This window comes from Sander vitreus, chromosome 4, assembly GCF_031162955.1.
Source record: "Sander vitreus isolate 19-12246 chromosome 4, sanVit1, whole genome shotgun sequence".
Taxonomy (NCBI): Eukaryota; Metazoa; Chordata; class Actinopteri; order Perciformes; family Percidae; genus Sander; species Sander vitreus.
Genome location: NC_135858.1, coordinates 38,366,780 through 38,389,537, shown reverse-complemented (window position 1 = coordinate 38,389,537; position 22,758 = coordinate 38,366,780). Strand labels below are relative to the sequence as shown.

General features: G+C 40.0%; 1 protein-coding gene across 1 annotated transcript in view; it reads right to left on the bottom strand.

Moving 5' to 3' along the window:
* The window catches only part of klhdc8a (kelch domain containing 8A), a 60,976-nt gene extending 47,943 nt beyond the window's left edge, over positions 1–13,033 (bottom strand). Inside the window, exons 1-2 of the mRNA XM_078247597.1 lie at positions 12,923–13,033; positions 9,279–9,340 (exon numbers count right to left, since the gene is read on the bottom strand). The gene's annotated coding sequence lies outside the window, so the exon portion shown is untranslated. The remainder of the gene's footprint in view (positions 1–9,278; positions 9,341–12,922) is intronic.
* Between the last annotated feature and the right edge of the window lie 9,725 nt (positions 13,034–22,758).

Here is a 22,758-nt window from a genome sequence, read left to right as displayed (position 1 = left end):
CAGAAGACGGAACCGCAACATGAGAATGTGGACGTTTGTGTCGCGGTTCCAGTCTCGGTTTCAGAGCCGTTACACCCCTAGTTCCTTTATATAATTACATTCCACTGTTTCTACAACACTGTTCTTTCTTTCTACTCCACAATCATCGCTTTCTGTAAATGTGTCATGTCTGAATAAAAGCGTAAGGAACAAACCGTAACAGACACTTGTGTTTGAATTACCATGAATGCCATGACTTTGGCAGCTTGATGAAGCCAGCAATGTTACGTATCCCATGTCATTCAACTGCAGCACCTCAACAGCTGGCTGTCCCTCGAAGCTTCTACACTTCAAGGGTTATTCCAAAGATTTGGTTTCAGGGTGGGCTATCCCAAAGCACAGGAACTGATGTGTTTTCTTGCTTCTTTTGTATTAGCAGAAGAAAGATTGGCAGTGAGAGCTACCAAGGATGAACAGACAAAGTAAAGAAACCGGAGAAGCTCAAACCTTTTTGAAGAAAATGCAAGTACTCCGTAGACAGTTTCATTGACAGGTGAAGGAAAGTGAGCAGAAACACTAGGCTACAGCAAAGGAAGTTGATGTCAAACTAAAGGAGAACTTTTGGATAAGATATCCAGGACAGCAGGCTTCCTTTGCTCTGCTTTGCCTCAGACCAACACAGTATACTGTACTTGATATTTACAAGGCCCCTTAGCTGTAATACCTCAAGGCGCCAGAGCGCTTCTTCACCATGTGAACATACAGCACATTCCAGCGTGAACACATTCAGCCTCTCTGGCTGACAGATCCACAGCTCAGCTCCTCTCGGCCAACTGAATCACCATCTTGTTCCCAGCAGCAGCTGCAGACATACTGCCGTTAGTCAGCTCAGTTAGGTGGAGCTCTGATGTAATGGCCCAGACAGGATTAATTGAATATGCTGCTTTAACAGAGTGGGCAGAAAGCTGAAGGTTGCAAAGACTCGCTCAACCAAGGAGACTCCCCTCAGAGCCTGAGCTGACCTCTGGATCAATAGGCCAGAGGGACAGACAGCATCCCTCATTCTCCAGAAAGCATATGGAGCCAATGGCTGTTCTCTCTGCTAATCTCATCTAGGGTTGGGTATGGTTGTTTTTCTTCCCGATACCGGTGCTAAAGCGATACTTTTAAAACGATGCCGGTGCCTTAACGGTGTGATTTAAAAAATAAAAATACAGCACAAAACGACAGTCGGCGACATTAAAGAATGACTTGTTTATTGCTAAGGCCATATGGTCAAAATGAAATGATTTATTAATATTGTAATAACAATAACTTATAACAATAACTTATTTCACCAGTAAATTGCTGTTAAACGACAAAGTTTAACTACCAGTTAGCTTCCAGTTTCAGTGAACGCACCGCCTGTGTTTTTTTGACAACGGCAGCTGCAGACTGCTCCGTCTCGGTGTAATGTAGTGAAACACAGTCACACTGTTAACGTTTAACGTTAGCTGTCAGCATTTTAACCCTGTTTAATTCAGCTGCTAGCTAACGGTAGGCTAATGGTAGGTTAACGTTACCTGCTGTCAAGTGTAATGTTAACTAATGTCACGTGCAGCGATGCTTCTGTTTCCCGTAACGTCTGTTTCAGAGCATCAGAGAGCAGAGCAGGCATTCAGTGGCACCGAAATGAGGCACCGAAATCCGCGTTGCTGTTCAGTCCGGTAGATACCGGTCGTTTAGGCACAGGTGCCATATTAGCACCAGGTTTCAGTACCCAACCCTAATCTCATCTCTACTACGCACACATAAACACACCATGTACTATCTGCAATAAATCACCATCAGAAGACAAAGATGGTAAGATGGTAAGACGGAACAATGCAGCATATTAACGTTGCCACAACCCGGAGCAGGAAAATGACCTGCTGCTGTCATTAGAGCTCATTTTAGCTCTGTTGCTGCTGCTGCTAGCCACTTCACTGGGAGTGCTTTCATTTACATATTTTACACTAGATTGAAATGGCAAAACGTTCCAGCCCAGCTGTTCCTGTGTCCATATTGGTACTGATGAACTGAATTAGCAGGCTACATCTGGAAGAGCAGGGTCCAGGTCCTATAACGAGAGAGTTGAGACTAAATAGGTTGTGGCTGTTATTTAGGTGAGGCTGTTGTGAAGCAAACTGTTGGCGTTTCTCTTATCTGCCTTTACAGTAAAAGGCAAACAACTCACTCTTGTCCCCCCCCCCCCAGTTTGGTATGGCTGTCCTCATGTGTTACTGTGTGTCTTGTGTTTGTGTGTACAGAATGTGCATGTGTCTGTGTTCAGGTGCTATAAAAGTGAGCACACTGTCACCGTAGCAACTCAAGTGTGCTGTCACGTTAAAGAGCTATAGAGAGTTATAGAGCACCCATTTCCGTCTCCTTCTCTGGTTTTCATGTCACTAGTACATGAACGCACTGACCATCTATCCACCTGTACAAAAATAAAAGGACGAGACTGTGACTGAGGGAACATACAGATGATTCAGAATGGCACGTTTATGTAAAAGAGTAATCCTTCCTTTTAAAATCCTTTTAAGGTGAGATGTAAACATTAATGGCGTCCTCCTCAGCTGAGCTGTAACTTTAGCTAGCTAGTTAAATTGCATCTTGGTGACAATTTAACCTACTAAGCCCCCCCCAGACAAGTTGCACTACCCTACCCCACCCATACTGTTCTATTTATTTATTTACAGATGTCCATACTGTAATTACACCTATACATAACCATATTCTACTGCTCTTCATACTATTCATCCTGTACATACACTTATTCTCACTACTCTTATAATGTTACCACACTGCACATAGCTGTACATACTGTACATATCTGTCTATATGGTTCATTCAGTATATCCATATTTATTCTGTTTTTCTTATGATATATTCTGTTAATACACTGCATATATCTATATTATTCTTACTACTAGTATAATGTCACTGCTACTACATTGCACATATCTGTACATTTTGTTCATACATTCTTCATGTTACATAACCATATTTATTCTGCTCTTATAACACTGCAATATATTTCTATCTATACTTGAATATCACATTGCACTTTTCTGCTTTTTTTGTACTTCTGGTTGGACGCAAACTGCATTTGGTTGTCTTTGTACTTGTACTCTGCACAATGACACGAAAAGCCAAGTGCCACCTAGTTCCATCATATTGGAGGAAGGCAGACATCTCTACGGCCGATATCTCCAGCACTGAACTCACACCAACACAATCTAGACTGATAAATAGCACTACAGGTAAAAGGAAAAATACATTTTGATTTTGGGGTGAACTGTCCCTTTAAGGTCAATGTTTAACCACTTTTTGAAAAAACAATATACAGTACATACACCACATGCACTTTTGCACTTTGATGCACAAACATCTTAATGAGTTTAAATCTGAGAATCTGGGAGCAGTTGAGAAGCTAATCAGAAGAGGTGGCTGCATTTTGCATGTTGCCGCGGCAAGGAGCCATGGAGACAAGACGGAAATAGATACAGGCGCTGAGGAAAAAGCAAACATTAGCAGAGCTGAGAAAACAAAGCTTGATGTGTGCATGGACATGATGTGCCTGCACCAAAGAACATGCTTGGTTACATAAGGACAATGTATATTCAGTTTCCACTGTACTGTGTTGTGTCCCTAAAGCACAGCCCCCTCCCTGGCTCAACCACTCGTATATTAAGGGCATAGTGGTTCTGCTCCCTTTCGCTGACTGCTGTGTAGGAGTCAAATTAGAGTGAGCTGATCCAGTGTGGCATTGCTGTGAAGGCTTGAGTGGAGAAAAGAGCAAAGAAGGAAGAAGGACAGAAAAGAGGGGGAGTAACGGTGAGGAGTGGGAGAAGTGGACTAAGTTAATGGATGGAGGATATTACATGGAGGACATAATGAGAGGGAGGGACAGCTTAATGAGGGGGGTGATAGGTTGGTAGCAAAGCTAACGGGTTATATGGAGCACAAGCTCTCTTACAGTGGGGAGATAGGGACATCATAATCCCTGTGGCCTTATAAGTAATTACTATGTGATAGAAAAAGAGAATGGTAAGACCTATCTACTGTCAGCAGATTTGGAATAAACTCCCTAACGGTTCTTTCACTGCACCATGCTTTTATGTGTGTGTGTGTGTGTGTGTGTGTGTGTGTGTGTGTGTGTGTGTGTGTGTGTGTGTGTGTGTGTGTGTGTGTGTGTGTGTGTGTGTGTTTGCTGTACTCCCCTTTTAAACTTTGAATGGTTGACTTTCAGAGTGAGAGCATTTGTGCATAGTGAGAGCATTTTTTCCTCGGTGTTTATGAATACATAAAACGAGTGTGTTTACCTCCTGTGTGTGTGGATCATGAGACAGCAGGAGGTCTGGACAGTGTGTTCTGCATGCAGGCATGCTTTTATCTTCCTGTCCTACAGATACACAGCAACCAGCCTGCTCTCCTTCAGTCTGGTACAGGATTTATACTCATTTGCATTGTTAAGTTGAGCAACAACAAGTTAATAAACACCAGCATTATGTGTCCCTGTAGATCACTAGCTCCATTTTTATTTATTTATTTTACCTTTATTTAACCAGGAAGAGACTCATTGAGGTTAAAAATCTCTTTTTCAAGAGTGTCCTGGCCAAGACAGGCAGCAGTACAACCACACATACAGTACATACACACACATACAGTACATACAACCACACATACAGTACATACAACCACACATACAGTACATACAACCACACATACAGTACATACAAACACACATACAGTACATACAAACACAGAATACACTAAAACACCAAAAAAACATAAAACAACACACACAGCAAAGCTTTCAAAGTCAACCACAATCCTACACACATCAGGCAGAACATCTGCAGCCAGATGTTCTGCCTCCAAGTCAATCATCATCCTCTTAAAAGCGACCAATGAGACCAGCTCAGTAAGTTTCATGGATTTCTGTAACTTCCAGGCAGAGGGAGCAGCAAACTTAAAGCTGCAATACGGCATGCTAACATTTTAGCATGCAGTGTGCTGAGAAAAAGCAGGCCACAAGGACTATCCAAACTAAGTCTACTGACCTGAGAAAATTCATTTGTTGCTGTTTTTATTTTTGGAGCCATGTTGCACACAGTTTCAACATCTAACTTTAGCTCGAACAGGGAAAGTAGCCCACGCTTGAAAAAAATAGTACATTATATTTTTTACCAATCTCTCAAACAAAACTACACCCTAAAAACAGCTGGGTTATTTCATCTACCCAACCGCTGGGTTATGAAATGTTTTACCCATTATGGGTTATTTATATGGAATTTGGGTTATTTTGTGCAACTCATGCGTTGAGTCAAAATCCATCAACCCAACATACATCGGTTGACTCAGCACGTGGGTTGTTTGTGCTTCGAACATCATCACATCATCACCAGAGTCCACCAGAGTCCACACACCGAGTGCTCGTCACAGCAGAGAACCTGACTGGTCATCCAGCGAGGCAAATACATAATAAAAGGTTTGTGTACACTAGCTACATGTCTAATTCACATTGTCTGTGTTGCGTTACCTATTAAAGTAGTATCTTTATATTGTCGAGGCTAGTTGGTTGGTTTGGCTAACAACGTAGCTAACGTTAGCCATTTAGCCGTTATCATGGAAGCACGGATAGCCTACAGCTTATCTGTTTGGTCTGAATTATATTAATGAATTAATGAAACAAGTTCATAATGCCCATGGGCATATGGTCATGTTTATTGAGTTCACCAGGCTAATTTGCCAGCTAGTTTCAAGCTAGCCAGGTGATTCGCAAGTTAGCTAGTTTACTAGCCAACAGGCTGTCAGTTAGTTATATTTTATATATAATATATATAATATATAATATTTTAACTGGCTATAAATGAAGCACTTGTTTTTCCTGAAGCTTTTAATGTGAAATGTGAAGGCATAACACAGTGTTAAAGTATGTAAAAACAGTGAGATAACCTGATATGTCTGACTAAATGCATTTAGGAGCAGTTATTTAAGTAATGTGGTGACCCATAATAGATAAGAACAAATTCTTATTTAAAATGGCGGCCTGGCAAACGACAAGGGCTACTTGAGTGAAGGGTTAAGAAATATATAATAAAAAGTTTGGGAAACACTGCTGTAGACTGTTATACTGACAGTCGTGCCCAGAAGGCTATGCTGTGAGCAGCCACAAATATTCTTGTGAAGTAAAAACAGACAATTTACATGTATGCAATTTGTCATATGAATTGTATCGGGAGAGAGGGAGGATTGTTTTCTCTATATTTTGTGATGCTAAATAAAATGGCTGTTATCTTCACATTGGATTACATTCTGCTGCTAGTCTGCATTGCTTTTGCATGGTGACATCTGAATAGTTAATACAATAGCAATTGTATTTTTGCTTAAGCTGTTTTTGTGTTTGTTTCAGATCAATGGACAGCTTTGTCATTAACACTTTGACAGAGTGGCAGCTGACACACCTTGTCGAAAGATTTAAAGGTAAGAAATATTTGTTTTCCCATCCACAGCATAGCTGAGCTAGTGACTCTACTATGAGGCTGCGGGGTGTGTGTGTGTGTGTGTGTGTGTGTGTGTGTGTGTGTGTGTGTGTGTGTGTGTTTGTTTGTGTGTGCGTGCACAGCTCTGCTGTCTGCTGTCATGTTAACATTGTCAGCCTTGAATATCTTGTACAACTCTGAATATAGCACGGTTAGTTAAGGGTGTGTGTGACATGTTTACTGCCACAGAAACGCAGTGACTGTACTCCGGTACTCTTTTAAATACTTAGAGCTCTGCTGCCTTCCGGCCCAATAATAGGAGGATTAACTAAACTACAAACTAACCTGTAAGTCCTCAAGCACATCTAAAGGGGAAACTTTATTCATTTTATTAACATATCTGAGCCCAAGAATGTGTGCACGTACACATGCATATCCAGGTTTGTTTTACTATACTTTTGGGGACAGGCATCGAATATAGCCTGACAGTATTCGGAAAATAGCCATTCTACAATCTTACAACGTGTTGGTCACTATCAAAGCATCCTGGGCTTCTAGAACACATCAGCAGTGCCACAGGCTGATTACCTCTGTACCACACCACACCGATGCAGTAATTGGTTCTAAAACAGGCACCAACAAAGTATTGAGTGCAGAAATGAACATATTTATCAGAAGGGTGACACTTTTGTATTTTAACCCATTAAATCTACAAAGCATTTGCAGCCCACCTATCTGACCACCTAACCTGCCTATCGGCCAGATAGCACAGTCAGATAGGTGGGCCGCACACATTTTCTGAGTGTGTTTATTGTAATGATAGATCATCAATCGATTTATGGCTTTTTAGGTCAATTGAGGTCTGAATCATTTTTTTAATTGTTTTCTGTAATGTGAGCTATATGCCATAACCATCAAGACTTAATCAAAAAAGGTTTGGAATATTTTGTTATGTGCAATGAAATGTAGACTATTACAGTTCAACTTTATGAATTAGAGATGCACTGAATCTTTTCCAAATTGTAAAGCTAACTAGACTTTATCATAAACAATCATTTCTCTAGTGAGGACCAGGAAAATGGTCTTCACAATGTCTATATTTTAATTCTACTATAGTAGTCGGTAGACATTTGGTACTTCTCTCACTCGCACTCTCTCACTTGCTGTCTTGTATTCTTTCTTTTTTAGCCTGGAATAAACATGGTGGAGCATGCAAACCACACCCCCACATCCTGACGCTGGGAAATGATCAGAGTGCATTTCAGGCCTTCGTCATAATAGCTGGACAGGCCCTGGAACAAGAAGCACTGCTTCAGGCCATTGATGTCTGCTTCAAGGCATTCTTTGTCTTTGACATGAAATACCCGAAGCAGTGTGAACATGTGTGGGAATTCATACAGACTGTAATATATGAAATGCCAGGAGGGGAGTCTAAAATGGTAAAGTTTATTCAAAGTAGAATACTTGCTTGCAAGTAGAGCTAATGGCTCTTAATAATAACGTTTTAATAGGAATTTGAATTTCTTGAATGTGTTCACTATAGACCTGTTGACTGTTGGCCTATTGAATGTTCAGCCAGTTCATTCATAATTGTTGCGTGTACCTGAGTGATATGAACTGCACCAGTTCCACTATATTGTTGATATTAATTAATGTACTATAATAAATTCAAAGATTCCATTATGTTGTTTTCTTTTTGTATTGTTTAAGTGTTTATTGCATAATATATGCATAAATCTAGCATGTATTCTGTTCTAGGTTTGTAGTTTAACGGTTTTATAGCTATGGGTAGTCTATTGCTATTTATTTTCTTAAATTGTACTGTAATGTGTTAGAATTAATCTACCCAGCATTTGGGTAGAATATTTAACTCATCTGTTGGGTTAAAAATGACCAACCCATCTTGCTGGGTCAAATTAACTACTGTTGGTCCGGTGCAATATTGATCCAGCGAGTGGGTTATAAAACAACCCAAGTTGGGTTATTTTTAACCCATCATTTTTCTGTGTGTACCTCACTTGACAAGTTCAGGTTCAGGTTTATTGTCATAGGAACAACCAATAATTCATACATTGATATTCATGTACTAAATATCCCAACTAGGGCTGTGGCTATCAATTATTTTAGTAGTAGTTGTATTTTCTGTAGCATTCTACCGATTATTCCATCGATCAATGGCGTAATCGGATTAGAAATACTTTTGCTTTATTAAAGAGTTATAGTAAATATCCAACAGAGAAAATAAGACAGGTCTCTTAAAAGGAACAACTTATTGAGTTCTCCAATAAAAAAAAATTAAGTTTTTTACTGTTTTGTACTAAAAAGAAATGATATAAAGTAAGGACCACCAGTCGTCAATCAAAGTGTTACTTTGGAGCACCGCTGCCAATTCTATATTTAAAAAATGTCACTCATCTTGTCAGAGAGAGATGGCCCGTCATTCCAACAGCGCTGACTGACAGACATATGTTATATCAGGTTTTAACTTCCTCCTAACTTTGACAGGAAGGAGCTCCATTCTGTTTGTCTCGTGAGAAAAGATTGCAGGCTAACGTCACACTGAGGCCAGCATCGAACCGCATCAATCTAACAGAACGGTGCACACTTTGCCTAGCAATTGACTGAAATGATAGTTATGAGTGTGTATGGAAGGAAGTAACCAATGCTTGCTGAGACAAAAAGAGATGAAGAAAGGAAGTAAAAAGTGAGGAGTGGAAGGGAAAGCGTGGGAGTTGAGATTGGAGGTGAGGCTCTTCAACTAGAAAAAGAAAATCAATGACACTACTGTACCTTCAGGTTAGAATCCCAGGCAGGAAACCCTCGTTGATTTCTCAGCACTGCAATTCAGTTATCTGTGAAGTCAAGAAAATAACACTAATAACTCAACACCACAGAGCATAATCACACACTAACTCTGCAGCTCTGCAGGGGAGACTTTCTTTTGCCTTCAGGGCTAACCCTTCCCTTTACCCAGAAGGAAAACAAGACACGGGAGCTTTACTTGGGTCTGGAGGAGCTGCAGTGTTTATTTATTCATGGACAAACTGAAACCTACACTGTACATTTACTACCACTTGACAACTTTACTGCTAATTTCTTCTCTGCTCCGAACGCCAACACCACTTAAACCCCGGCATTGGCCATGGCCATTTTCCCACGGTGGCACTGCCAGCATCAGAGCTTGCGTGTGGCATTTTACAAGTTGTTTTCTTCATCTACTCTTATCCACATATGTCATGTCAACCCGTTCTCACTCCCAACTCGTCAAATACAGACGTTTGGGCAGTGGCTCTCAGCATCAGATACGACGCAAAAAGCACCCTTCAGCATCTGTATGGAACGCACCGGGCAGAGCAGCAGCTGGAACACGTTGCTGTAAGATGACGTAGTATGAAGAGCAACAATGTTAGCAAGTAGTATGAAAGACCGAAATGCTGCGTAGGGAGGTTGGTTGGGGTGGTGGACGGGTCAAACAACACAGGACTTTCCCTCAGGAGACCAGGGTTTGTGCGATCCCATCAGTGAGAACAACTCCTATATGGACACGTACCAATACACTACCATGGTAACAACATCCACAAAAGATATGACCAGTCAGTCAGTGTTTAGGCAGCAGCGTGTGTGTCGTGTATGGTCACGTGAGTATCAGAAGTGTAGAGGGTTTCAGAGCAGGCAGACTTTAAGAAGCGATTGTACAAATTATATTTTGTAACTTAATCACTAGTTAATCACTAAAACATGTTTTATGTATTTCTTCTTATGCTCATTTAACTTTGTATGTTTCAAACATAAACCTTGATAATCAAGCAAGTAGACTCATGATACCATTATATCGCAGTATTGTAAATCGCAATCGCAATATGACTTTTTCTCCAAATCGTGCAGCCCTATGTAGGAACAAAATAATAATAATAATTTCATTTACATTGCAATGTCGGTTTGAATTTGATCAATGGTTCAGCCCTACTGCACAGCCCAAATAGCAGACAGACAAAGTTAGCAACTAGCAAACTAAAGAGGACCAAACATCCAACAGCTACAAAGCCAAATATTTTAGTCTGTGGAGACCAAAGTTGAGTGAATACTTGACTGGTGGCCAGAAATAAGACACAACTTTGTCTGGTGTATGGGTAAGTTGGGCGGGGCACAATACAATGTTATCACAATACTAATGTCAAGATATGATATAGAGCTGGGCAATATATCGTTATTATATCGATATCGTGATATGAGACTAGATATCGTCTTAGATTTTGGATATCGTGATATGGCATACGTGTCTTTTCCTGGTTTTAAAGGCTGCATTACAGTAAAGTGATGTCATTGTCTGAACTTACCGGACTGTTGTAACTGTTCTATTATTTGTCTTTACCCACTTAGTCATTATATCCACATTACTGATGATTATTTATCAGAAATCTCATTGTGTAAGTATTTTGTGAAAGCACCAATAGTCAAAAATACAATATCGGTGCGGTATTGATATTGAGGTATTTGGTAAAAATTATCGTGATATTTGATTTTCTCCATATCGCCCAGCCCTAATATGATATTATTGCGATTTTAAACATATTGCGATATTCTGCAATATATTGCAATTTATTACCTTTTTTACAACTTCAAATTATGTCCACAAAGGAAAACTTTGTCAACATCTGTTTAATCGAAAAAGATAAATTTCTCTGCTTGTTCATCTTACTTCATCTTTCCATCGAGTGGACTGAAAAATCAATTGATTATTCTAGAACAAAACATTTAAATTTTCATGTGCAATTTCTATAATCAGTGTATCTACAGTATTGCCACTGAAAGTATCGCGATACTATGCTGTATCGATTTTTCCCCCACCCCTAGTGTAAGTAGGCAATTGTTGGCTAACATGTTAAAAATAAGACCTAACACGCTCAACTCACATTCAGGGTCCTATTTTAATGATCTGAGGTCACGGCGTGAAGCGCCTGGTGCAGGTGTGTTTAGGGCGTGTACGAATCCACTTCTGCTAGTTTGACGGTGGTAAAAAGGGTCCAGGGTCATGGTTCTAAAGGGTTGTACTTAGTGTCTTCATTAATCAGAGGTGTGTTTTGGGCGTAACATGCAATAAACCAATCAGAGATCATCTCCCATTCCCTTTAAAAGCCAGGCGCGTTTGGACCTTGGAGCATTGCTGTTATGATGTTATTGATATCATAATAGTTGGATAGTTGTAACAGTACTGTAGTTTAAATTGAGCAAAGTTGAGGTCCATGTTTTTCCCTTGGAGTATCTGATGTGGGCCACTGGAGTCCGAAGATATACCTTATATTGTTATGCAATTATAAGTTAGGTTGAGTTTCCAACTTTGCAGTAGAGGAGAGTGACAATCCCCCCCTTAGGGAGAAAGGAATTCATTGAAATGTCATTCTTCCTCCTGCACATCTGTGCTCAGCCTCAGCCTGAACCTAGACAGACTGAAGACAGACAAGTGTGGTAAATATTATTGAGTAAGTGACCTTTCAGATAAGGCCTGGATGGTCTTTATATTCCCTGTCATCATTGTCATGAGGACTGTAACAATAGATCCATCATCATCAATCATCATTTCATGGGCTGGCAAAGGAGTTTAAAAACCTTTTCAAATATGATAAATGATGTAAACAATGCAATAACATCCAAACAGAGACTTTGATTTGTTTATGAGGTAGTCATAGCAAGAAGCAACCATTAGAACCTTCATGCATTTTTGCAGGACTGTTGTATCAGACTGTATTAGTGGTATGTGTACTAATAAACTGACAACTGAGTGTATATTATATTTATTGTTTTCATTGCCCCCTATGTTATCACCACGTTTTGCTTGTGTCTGTGTCACTCACTGGCACTTTGTGGTATTATGTGGTATCATGTCACTAATATTCCTGCAGTATCTCCAGTTTTTTTAATTACCATAGGTTCCTGATCTTCACAATGGGAGGAAGCCTTCAGACAACTGCATGTTGTTGTTTATCTTAACATTTGTAATGGAGGCTTACACACATATTACAGACGCAGAATTCAACGTTACATAGTAGCCTAATATATCCCTACTGAAGTGGCTGGCCTTATATATATATGCTTATGTAGGTTAGCTAATGTAGGCTACTGTAGGCTACTTTAATTAAAACCGCTGTTAGCAATATGGCAAAATAAAGTGTCCCCTCTTTTTAGAATAGTGTTAATATTAGCCTGCAATAACCGTAACCGCACCACTAGCTTAACTACGTTTGTCTCATCAACTATCCGAAGTTTACAGTAGAAAACGGTAGGCTAACTTTCACCGTGTAGCCAAATGTAACGAGTAACGAAATACTGCTAGCTAAAGTAGTAGCATTACTTTTCAACTGAGGCAGTAGTCATGTCAAACCTCTCAAGTGGCTGATCGCCTCTCAGGAAGACCAATAACATTTCCATGTATGTACCTCTCTCTCTCGAGCTACTTCTCCCGTTTCCTTCGCCCCTCTCTCGGTGTGTGCCGCTTCTCCTTCCCCCTCCACTCCTCTAGTCTTTCTGCAGGAGAGATGGAGAGAGGATTTGGATCCAGGCGGAGGAAGATGGGAGGCGAGGCGCGCCGCTTTTAGCTCCCGCCGCACCGGGGGCGCACAGCGGAAGAGCGGGCTGTAAACACGACAGATCTCCGCTCACCGAGCCTCATATATCGTCATTATGTGGGTCAGGGATGAAGTATTCATCTTCAGCTTTCATAAGTTAGCATTCATCCCTGCGATGGTACAATCCGGAGATAGAGGGAGACAGCCTGTGTGTTGTGGTAACCTATATTTGGTGAAGGGGAGCCCGCTGACACTAGTCCATGGATTTGAAATGAGAGCGATATGTTAGTGGGCGTTTATTGGTCTTTCAGTCGATTTAAGGTTATATTTTATAGATGAAATAAATCAAATGTTTAATCTAGCCTATTTATTAAAAGTAACTAGGAATGCCTTGTTGTTTTATATTAAGCTTTATCCTGATGCCAAGCAGCAAGCTCTCTATTTTCAGATCGTCTTTTGACTTTAATAACTTTAGTTCAACACACAGCTCCAGTCTGCACATTATTTTGCAGTCTGAGGCCAGACATCAAATATAGGTTCACACATACACAGGATTGATTTTTTTTATAAGGCTTTAATATACAAATGAAATTATTTTTAGTTTAATTCAACTTTATTCAGCTACACTCATCTATATTGAACAACATAGTCTGTCTACAGACCTTTCACAGCAATTTGACATGTTAAAGCAGAACCAGCACAGGTGTAGGTGTTTTTAACAGTAATCTTAGGTGGCAGGATTTGGTGTTGTTGCTCACTGGAAGGGCTTCCTGGGACACTGGATGGAACAGATGTAAATTAAGTAAGTTATTGGTTTCACCTGTGCTTTTTTCCTGATATGAGTCAAACATGTCAGCCGTGAAGAGGCCTATTATTGCCTTTACAAGCACACTTGTGTCCCTGTTATGACTTGTTCTGGTTTTACTCATATTCACCCAAAAAATAATATGTAACACAAAAAAGGTTACCCATATTTTTGATTCGTACACAGCTGTGTAAGTGTCAAACACTTCATTCCCTGCATTCTGGTGAATTTTTCTTCACCAATTTATGGTGAAAGGCTAGGTGGTGATATAGCCTACCCATTTGTTCCTGTTTCCTGTAATTAAAAAATATATTCTCTGAGTAATTCACGTCTTAGTAAATGAGTTTGTTACAGGCCTACCACGTAAATCAGTAACTAAATAGAGTAAAATGGTAACACAGGATAAGCAATCCTGCTAAAAGGTAACTATAGCCTATCTTGGCAGAGTAGCTGCTGTCTCTGAACCTTAAGCTATAGCTTTAAATCAAACATTTAAATGTATTCAAATAAGAATACATTTATTAGACACTGTGTTCTTTAGGTTGTTCAGTATATCAATGTGACATCATGACTTTGCGTAAACATACAGGCCACTTTCCTGAAGCCAAGTGGCGTTTTATCTGTACACATTTTGAGCTATCAGCGTGTATGTCTATGCTGTATACAGTGGAGGTGAACATACATGCCACTTGGCGTGTTATCGCGTAAACATACACGCCACTTTCTAAAGCCAAGTGCAGACCTGCCAACAACCCTCCACCCACTTGCCCCCCCTAGCCAAATGCTTTGCGTGTTTAATTCAATTCAGTGCCTCAAGCAAGCCAGGCTGGCCATAAAACTTGCCTCCACATGTCCAGGCTACCTCATCACACGTTCTGCACCGTGTGCAACACAGACATCAATATCAGTCACGAAAGGGCAACAGGTAACGAACACAGTCCCACACGCAAATACTGAGTCGAGCCTCCCATGCTCACTAACTTAACGTTACTTCATTTAGAAAATAATTCAAGATTCCGTAGGCTATTCTGAACATCTGAATTTACCGTCGTATTCTGAACATCTGAGTTTACAGTTGGACATGCTTAGGCATGAGACGGGAGGAGCATGAGACAGGAGGTCTCCAGGCTGCAGCCATACACTCTTCCAAATACTCGTGCTGATTAACCTAAGATAAAGGTAACAGTTAGGCTATTCTTTAGCCATTCATCCACTCCATTCCTCAACACAGTAATAAGAATTTATTGTAATCTAGGAGGTAGTCATAGGCGCCGTTACTTACGTTAAAATACTGAGCACCCAGTGCCAGACTGCCAGTAGGCTACATTCATTTAAAATTAAACATTGCAGTTGGTGCTAAGTGGAGCGTCTGTCATAGTGTGCCTAGGCTACTAGACAGGTGGAATTGATTCTTAATTTCCCACGAAGCTGATCGTGGTTACGTGTTCATCTCCAGTCCTATCTGCATTTGTGAGAAGTGGCGTTGTCCTGAGGTGAAAGATAGCCTGCTTTACGGCTTTATTATCGAGTTAATAGGCGTGTGTGTTCGAGTCGGCTGCTGTTCCATTTCCTAAGGTTCGGAAATGCAAACATTTTTTGACTACTTCTTTTTTTTAAAGGATGTGCGCCCGTGAGCACCCACGGAGGAAAACATAAATCGGCGCCTATGGAGGTAGTGATGAGCCAAACAATGTATTTGAATATAAATTACATCTAGTTTTCCTCTGAATGAAGTGTGTGTGTGTGTGTGTGTGTGTGTTTCCAACTATGTGAGAAACCGACTCACGTAATTCATAATATTTGTAACAATATGCAGGAATATGACCTACTCATAGTAGCTTATCATAATCTCCCCCCTCACCTACATTTTCAGATTGCAGACGCCATGTGTATATTATGTATTATCTCATAGGTTTCTCAGTGGTGGGTGGGCAACGGTGGACCGTACATTGGCAGTGGGCTGTCGGGTGCGCAAGGGGGGTGGGGGGTTGTACTCATACTTCTTCAAGTTTGGCAGGTCTGCATGTGGCGTTGAGATCAGTCTGAGTATCTAAATGTCTTAACTTCAGGTTTTAGGTTAAGCCTGTGACAAAGATTAATAACCGGCCTAAAAAGGCATGAAGTTAAGGTTTTAGTTTGGCTAAGAGTCTCCAAATTCTCAACTTCACAGTTTCTGTAGCAACTACTCTCTGCCTTTTGTAAGTCAGCAATGGCCACGATCATCCCCATACACCGTGTCAATTAGGCTGTGTGATTTAGTCTGATAGACAGTCCAGCTTTTGTGTTACTGTCATTGCCTCGAGAAAATCAAGCCCTCCTTATTTTCTCTGCCTGGGTCATTTATTTGCCTCCCATGTGCACTTCCACATCCTCTGCCCCCCTCCTATTTTTTAAAAGCCAGACAGAGGGACTTTGGCCCAGAAATCCTGCTCTGGAGATGAGTACCAATTCGCTGTCAGCACTGCTATCTGCCCTCCTGGGACCTAGCCTGATTACAGCACCATCATTCTCTCTCTTTTAGTTCTGGACACACACACACACACACACACACACACACACACACACACACACACACACACACACACACACACACACACACACACACACACACTCACACACACACAGAGACTGTGGCACAGCTCTCGATCATGCACATCTGTACTTAACAGCTCATCGAATATGCCTTTTCAACTGCATTGTTATTTTCTAAGAGCCTTGAATCTGTGGGGCCTCCTGGCACTATATTTTCAGGCTCTCTGAAGTCTCAGAGTCTGAAACAGAGATGACTGTGGAGATATTGCTGCCGATGACAGCTGGCCAGTCACATAATTGGCTTGTCGACATGCCACTCTCTATCTCTGATGTTTCCATTGGAGCAGAACACTGGTCTGGGGGAAAGGAATCCACTGCTACATCTATAATTCAGCCTAGACTCAAACTGTCTACAGCCAGCAGTTTTTACTCGGCAAAACTTATAGTACTTGGCACAGGTATGAGGTTTGTCAGAAACTGTTATTGCGGGTTTGTTTCATACCAGGTTAACAGAAGCGGTAATTGGGTGAAGGTGTTTTTTAGACTGTGCAAACCAATGCTAAATCTCACTCAGAGGAAATGCCCTATGGTCAACTTACATGATGAGAACTCAAGAACCAAAATGATCCCTCTGTCCCTGGCAGCTCCACTACTGTCACTGTAACTCAACACTACAGTGTGTTTGTTACATAAGAACTGTCTACACCAGCATTTCTAAGTTCCATCTGCAGGTACTCACGGTTACTGGATCAAACCTGTTCTGACGTTACAACTTTGGCTGAAGGTTTCAGTGGTTGTGTAGAGTTATGGCAAATGTGTCTGTTCTTTAAGGAGTGGACCTATACACCCGTCTCTCCATTAGCTCTGCTAAATTTATGCAAATGTATGCTTTTTACCTTTATTTTTTTCCAAATATTAGTTCTACTTTTCTGAATAATATTAGACAATCATAACAAATCGACGCTGTCGGGCGGAAACTTCGTACCTCCATATTTTCATAAATCTCATAAAACACATTCTCATGAATGGGTTTGTCTGATATCGTACGAAAACGCGGAACTGGAAATTTTTATCAGCAATTGAATTTAGCCGATAAAAGGTGACTGTCATGCAGCGACGACCAGGCACCAAAACGACCTGTTAAGATTAGAAAAAAGATCATGGTTTGGATTAAAACACCAGTCCCCTTAAGTAGTGCTGCTGCGGTACAAACACGTCTCCTGGGTGAAAGTCTTGTGTTTTATCCGGGGACACGCTCCCCCTCTTGAACCCAGACCAGAGCGCTCTCAGCAGCCGTGTGGTGCATACAGCAATAAATACGTAGAATACACTGTAAAAAAAAAAGAAGTGATTTCACTGGAATTCACTGTATAATTTTACGGATTTGTTCCGTTTTTTCTACATTAAGCGTTAATGCCATAAAAATACAGAAAGATACTTTTTATTTAAAAAAACCCCATTAAATTAAGGTTGTAGTCAGTAAATTGATATAATGAGATAATGTAGTTGTTTAACAGGATAATTCCATTGCTTAATGATCTTGAAAGTTAAATTACATTGAATTTTATGTGAAAAGACAAAAAAAACAAACATAATTTCACGGTGTGTAAAATTGAGGCATCTTTCTGGTTTTTTTACAGTTAAACCTTAAATTTAATGTAAAGAAACGTTAAAAAACAATCGTGAAAAAACGGTAAAAAGTCTGGCAGCAAAAGTTGCCAAACACTTACCGTGAAATGACAGTAAAAAACCTTATGTTATTCTACAAAGAATTTCTTTTTAAAATACAGATATCTACTGTACATTTTCTGTATTTTCATAGTCCAACTACTGTAGAATTAAAAATAATTGTAATCAAAAAACATATTTAGAGTGTTAAACAAATGTATAAATCTGTGCAAACACTGAAAAATATTGCAAAATACCTTAAAATTACATAATTTAAATGAAAACTGCTGTTTTCATACAGTTTTCTTTGGTAAATTCACAAGATTATTCAATCCATCCACAAGAACTCCCTGTTAAAGTACAGATTTCTGGATGTAAAACACACAAAAATCATGTCAAATTAATGTAAAATGACCCTATTTGACAGCCCATTAATAGTATTTTAAAAGCTTTAGGCATTTATTTGACATGATTATCCAATCTATTTACAGTAAATTCCTGTTTAATACTGGTTTTCTACTGTACAAAAAACAATATGTGATAATAACTTGCAGAACCATTATTTTATAGTCATTACTTTATATAAACATTATTTATCAGTAATTACAATCAACTCTTCAATATGTCTACAGGCTTTTCCCCGTAAATGTATATGGGTTTACTTTATATAAACAATATTGTATAGTGATTAAAAGCAACTATTCAATATATCTACAGACTTATCCCATTAATGTACTGTTCGTTTACTTTGTAAAAACATTTGCAATTAACTATCCAATATATGCATCAGAGACTCTTCAGAGGGTAAATATTGGTATAGGGTCCATTTTAGCTTATTCAATGTGGTCTCATACATACTGTGTGTTAGTGTTTTAATCGGTGTCAAACATCATCATGTCCAGTATCTCTTAATGCAAGTAAATTCTAGCAATAGAGTAGGACTTGTATTTAGCTTTGCAGTTCTTTGAGGAGGGGTTAACAGAGGTAGTGAGACAGGTAGGACCAGCCATACCCGTTTAATGCATTGAATGAAGCTGACATGAACCCTCACTGCATGGCCTCAACAACTCCACAGCACAACCCCACAAGCAATTGTTCTCAATTATGGTTGGATCAATGTAATTACATTAGAAACTACACTACTGTAATATTTTGCAAGCCTATTTATGGTAATACAAACAGTAAAACAACTTGGCAGCACACAAGCTTAAAAAGCTGTTCTGCACCAAATTACCACCGGGGCCAATGCAGACAAAGATGCTGTATTTAGATCTGTCTTTGTAAAAATAAACATTCTTTCACCTAAATATTTGTGGAAACAAAGCCATAGCTTCAGTTATGGGAATGCATAAGAGACAAGAGTCAATCTAAACTACAAGCCTTGGATGTATATGATGTCTATTTTAGTCCGAGTCTGTGATATGCTCTCACTATATGATCATGTTTTGGTGGAATTAGTTGACAAAAGAATCGTGCAGCCACAGTTCACATCACATAGGCCCACAACCCTATAGGCCTACAGGATGAAGATACAGTAGCCTACACAGAGAGCCAGGCAGCCTGCAGCCTGGGTAAGCCTACATCTTCACCATCCTAATATTTTAGGGGACATCTGGTGTTCTTGCCTCATTTCACTTCCGTGCAGGCCATGGGCCTATTTCAGATTCATGGCCCAACATCTTTTTCCATCGACTGCTTACTTTGCTGATGTCTGCGGTGATGTCTTATACTGTGTCCACTCTGGCTTTTGATGTTTGTTCCTGTCTATGTCATGCAAACAGCTCAGAGCATGAGCTTCCCTCTTATGTGGGGTAGAATGGATATTCATGCATGTCCTCATGCAGGCATTTAAGGTACCTTAAATGCCTCACCAAGACCTCGGTGATGTGACCACCCCTGCCTCTGAAATTACACTACAATTTCCATTGACTTGCAATGGTTACACAGGCATTGATGCACATGTTGGGCAATGTGTGTTTCATTTAGGTGTAACATTAATACGTTAAATGGATTGCCTGTGCCACAGCTATGCTACACTTTTATAAGGAGTGGAAAATCAATATTAATGCACACCAGTACCTCAAATGTACCTGCTTGCCTAACTTGCACACCACCTAACCTAACTTGTTCCACTAGTTCCAACCCTTATACAGTTTATATACAGACACAACAGAGCCATACGTGTAATGTCAGATGTTGCTTGCTAGTGTCCTATATCTGTAGTTTAATGTAACAATGGAGCAATCTTGAATTGTGTGCAGCTGCCCATTTAAAGTACGTCCCCTCCTATGAAAGTCATGCCTACCGACAAACAGTATGGACATCTGCAACATTATGCTTATTTGAGAAATTATCTGTGATTTTATTTCAAAACTGAAGGAGTAGCCTTTTCATAAAAGGCTGTTAATCCACTTTAAAAACGTTTTAAGTCTTCCAATACAAGCTCCAAACTGTTTTAGGCAAGGCTCGGTGAATGTCATGAAAATTAGCAATTCAGAAATTTGGGGAAGTTTTTACTGTTTTTCCCAATTCCCCACAGTCAGAAACTAATATGCATGCAGGATGGACCTCTTTGTTATGTATTTGGTGTACTTCAAATAGAATATATAGCATACATGTTCTTTTCCTTATGAAGTTAAAATTGTTGTTAAAACAATTTTCTCTTAATATTAAGACCCAAAGTGAGTCACAGTGTTCAACACAATGCAAGGTCATTGTGCAGTCTACTGCTCCCTCAAATCATTTTGCCTCTCCCCAATTTCTACAGGTCAAAGGGAACAAAGAGTTTTTCATGGGCTGAGATAATATAAGGTGAATAAAGACAGGGAGGACACAGTATGAATAAAGCTTTACATTGGTGTGCTATATATACTGTATTTTTTTAATTTAGCAATAATCAATAATATAGTGAGAGTAGAGGGAGGCAGGAAGTACAGCCCGTTCCGGCAGGGGAGAGTTCTAGCCCGACCCGGCACCTCTCTTTAGCCTGCCTCTCTTAGTTATGCTATTATAATTCTAGACTGCTTGGGAATGTCATTCCTCCCTATGACACAATGAGCTGCTCTTTCATCTCTCTTTTCATTTGTTCCTTTTATGTGCATCCTTCTCCCAGAAATGCTTGTTACTAACCTAGCTCTGGGGAGTTTACTCCCCGGAGTCCTTATGTTTCTTCTTCACCCAGAATATCGAGGTTTCTTCCCGAAAGGGAGTTTCTCCTCGGCACTGTCGCAATAGCTACCGCTAATGGTTGCTCTTGAGGGAATTATTGTAATTGTTGGGGCTTTGTAAATGATAGAGTGTGGTCTAGACCTACTCTATCTTTAAAGTGTCTCGAGATAACTCTTGTTATGATTTGATACTATAAATAAAACTGAATTGAATTGAACTAGCTACATTATATTTGTCAGTTGATTAACGCTAACGTTAATTTAGTAACGTCAACGTTCCATGTTTAACTTAAGTTCCTATTTCCTCGTGCAAACACGGACCTGACAAAGACAGGTGGCAGTTAACTTAGTAACGTTAACTTGCTAAGTAACGTAAGGTTAGTAGTAGACAGTTAGCAGGTCAGCTTGATTAGCTAGGTACTAATACTAGTAATTGAGGAAACGCTCCGTTGCTCCTAACGCTAGGTAGTTAACATCACTGTTTATAACCGGTTTCAATAAGCTATCTCAGCTGACTAACTTTACGTTGGTTCTACTTCATGAACAGTGAACCACACGTTGTAATTAACGATTCCCCCCTGCTTCATTTAAGATTTACAAGTGTAACAAGTTACAACATGACATTAAACAGAGCGTCTGCTTTGTGGATCACAACATCTTAATTTGAACGTGATCGTTATTTTCACTCATGATTCAGTGTGTCCAACTTAACATTATCATTCTGTCTTTCCAGAGAGAATATTTCCATTCTTGCTTTCCACATAAAAATAAATGGACAGGGAATTGAACAAATTCAGAAATAAGATACAGGCTACCAGCTCTATTTATAAGTGTTTCAAATGCTACAGTAATTTTCAAATCTCACCGTAATTCTTTAATCCCTGTTTAGGCAAGATGGAAGAAAGGAGGATACCAAGATAAGAAGATCAAGGAGATAAAGAAAGCTAAAGTAAATAGATGTTCACCATACAGTATCACACGTTATCATCTGTACCTTACCACATCTTTCTCACCCATGTTATGGCTCTCATTCTGTGTTCAGTTTGACAAGGGTCAACAGACCAGGCAGCTCTCCCACAGCCAGCCTGAGAACCTGCTTTACGGTCTGAATAGCCTGGGTGAAGTTGAAGACTCGTGCATCAGATGGCTGAGAAAAGGATAGCCCAGAGCAAGAGGGAGCCCAGCAGAGGCTAAGAAGGAGGCAGCAAAGGAGTTCACAAACCCACATACAGCTGAAGGAGGTACCGAATGACATCTGGGGTCCATTTCAGAAAGCAGGTTTAGTGAAAACTCTGAGTTTGCTAACCCTGAGATGAGGGTAACTCTGGGTTTTCCGTTTGAGAAAGAGAGGTAACTTAACCTCGGACTCTGTGAACCTAACCTGGTCGGGAGCAGGTTTTCTTCTCTCAGTCTCCTCCCTCTGACACAGCGCTCTTTCATTTCCTCATTCATTTATCAGTCTGTATCAGGCGCATTTTAACGCAGTTTGTTATCTGCATGAATAAAAACAACAGGGTTGGTTTATTAACCATGTT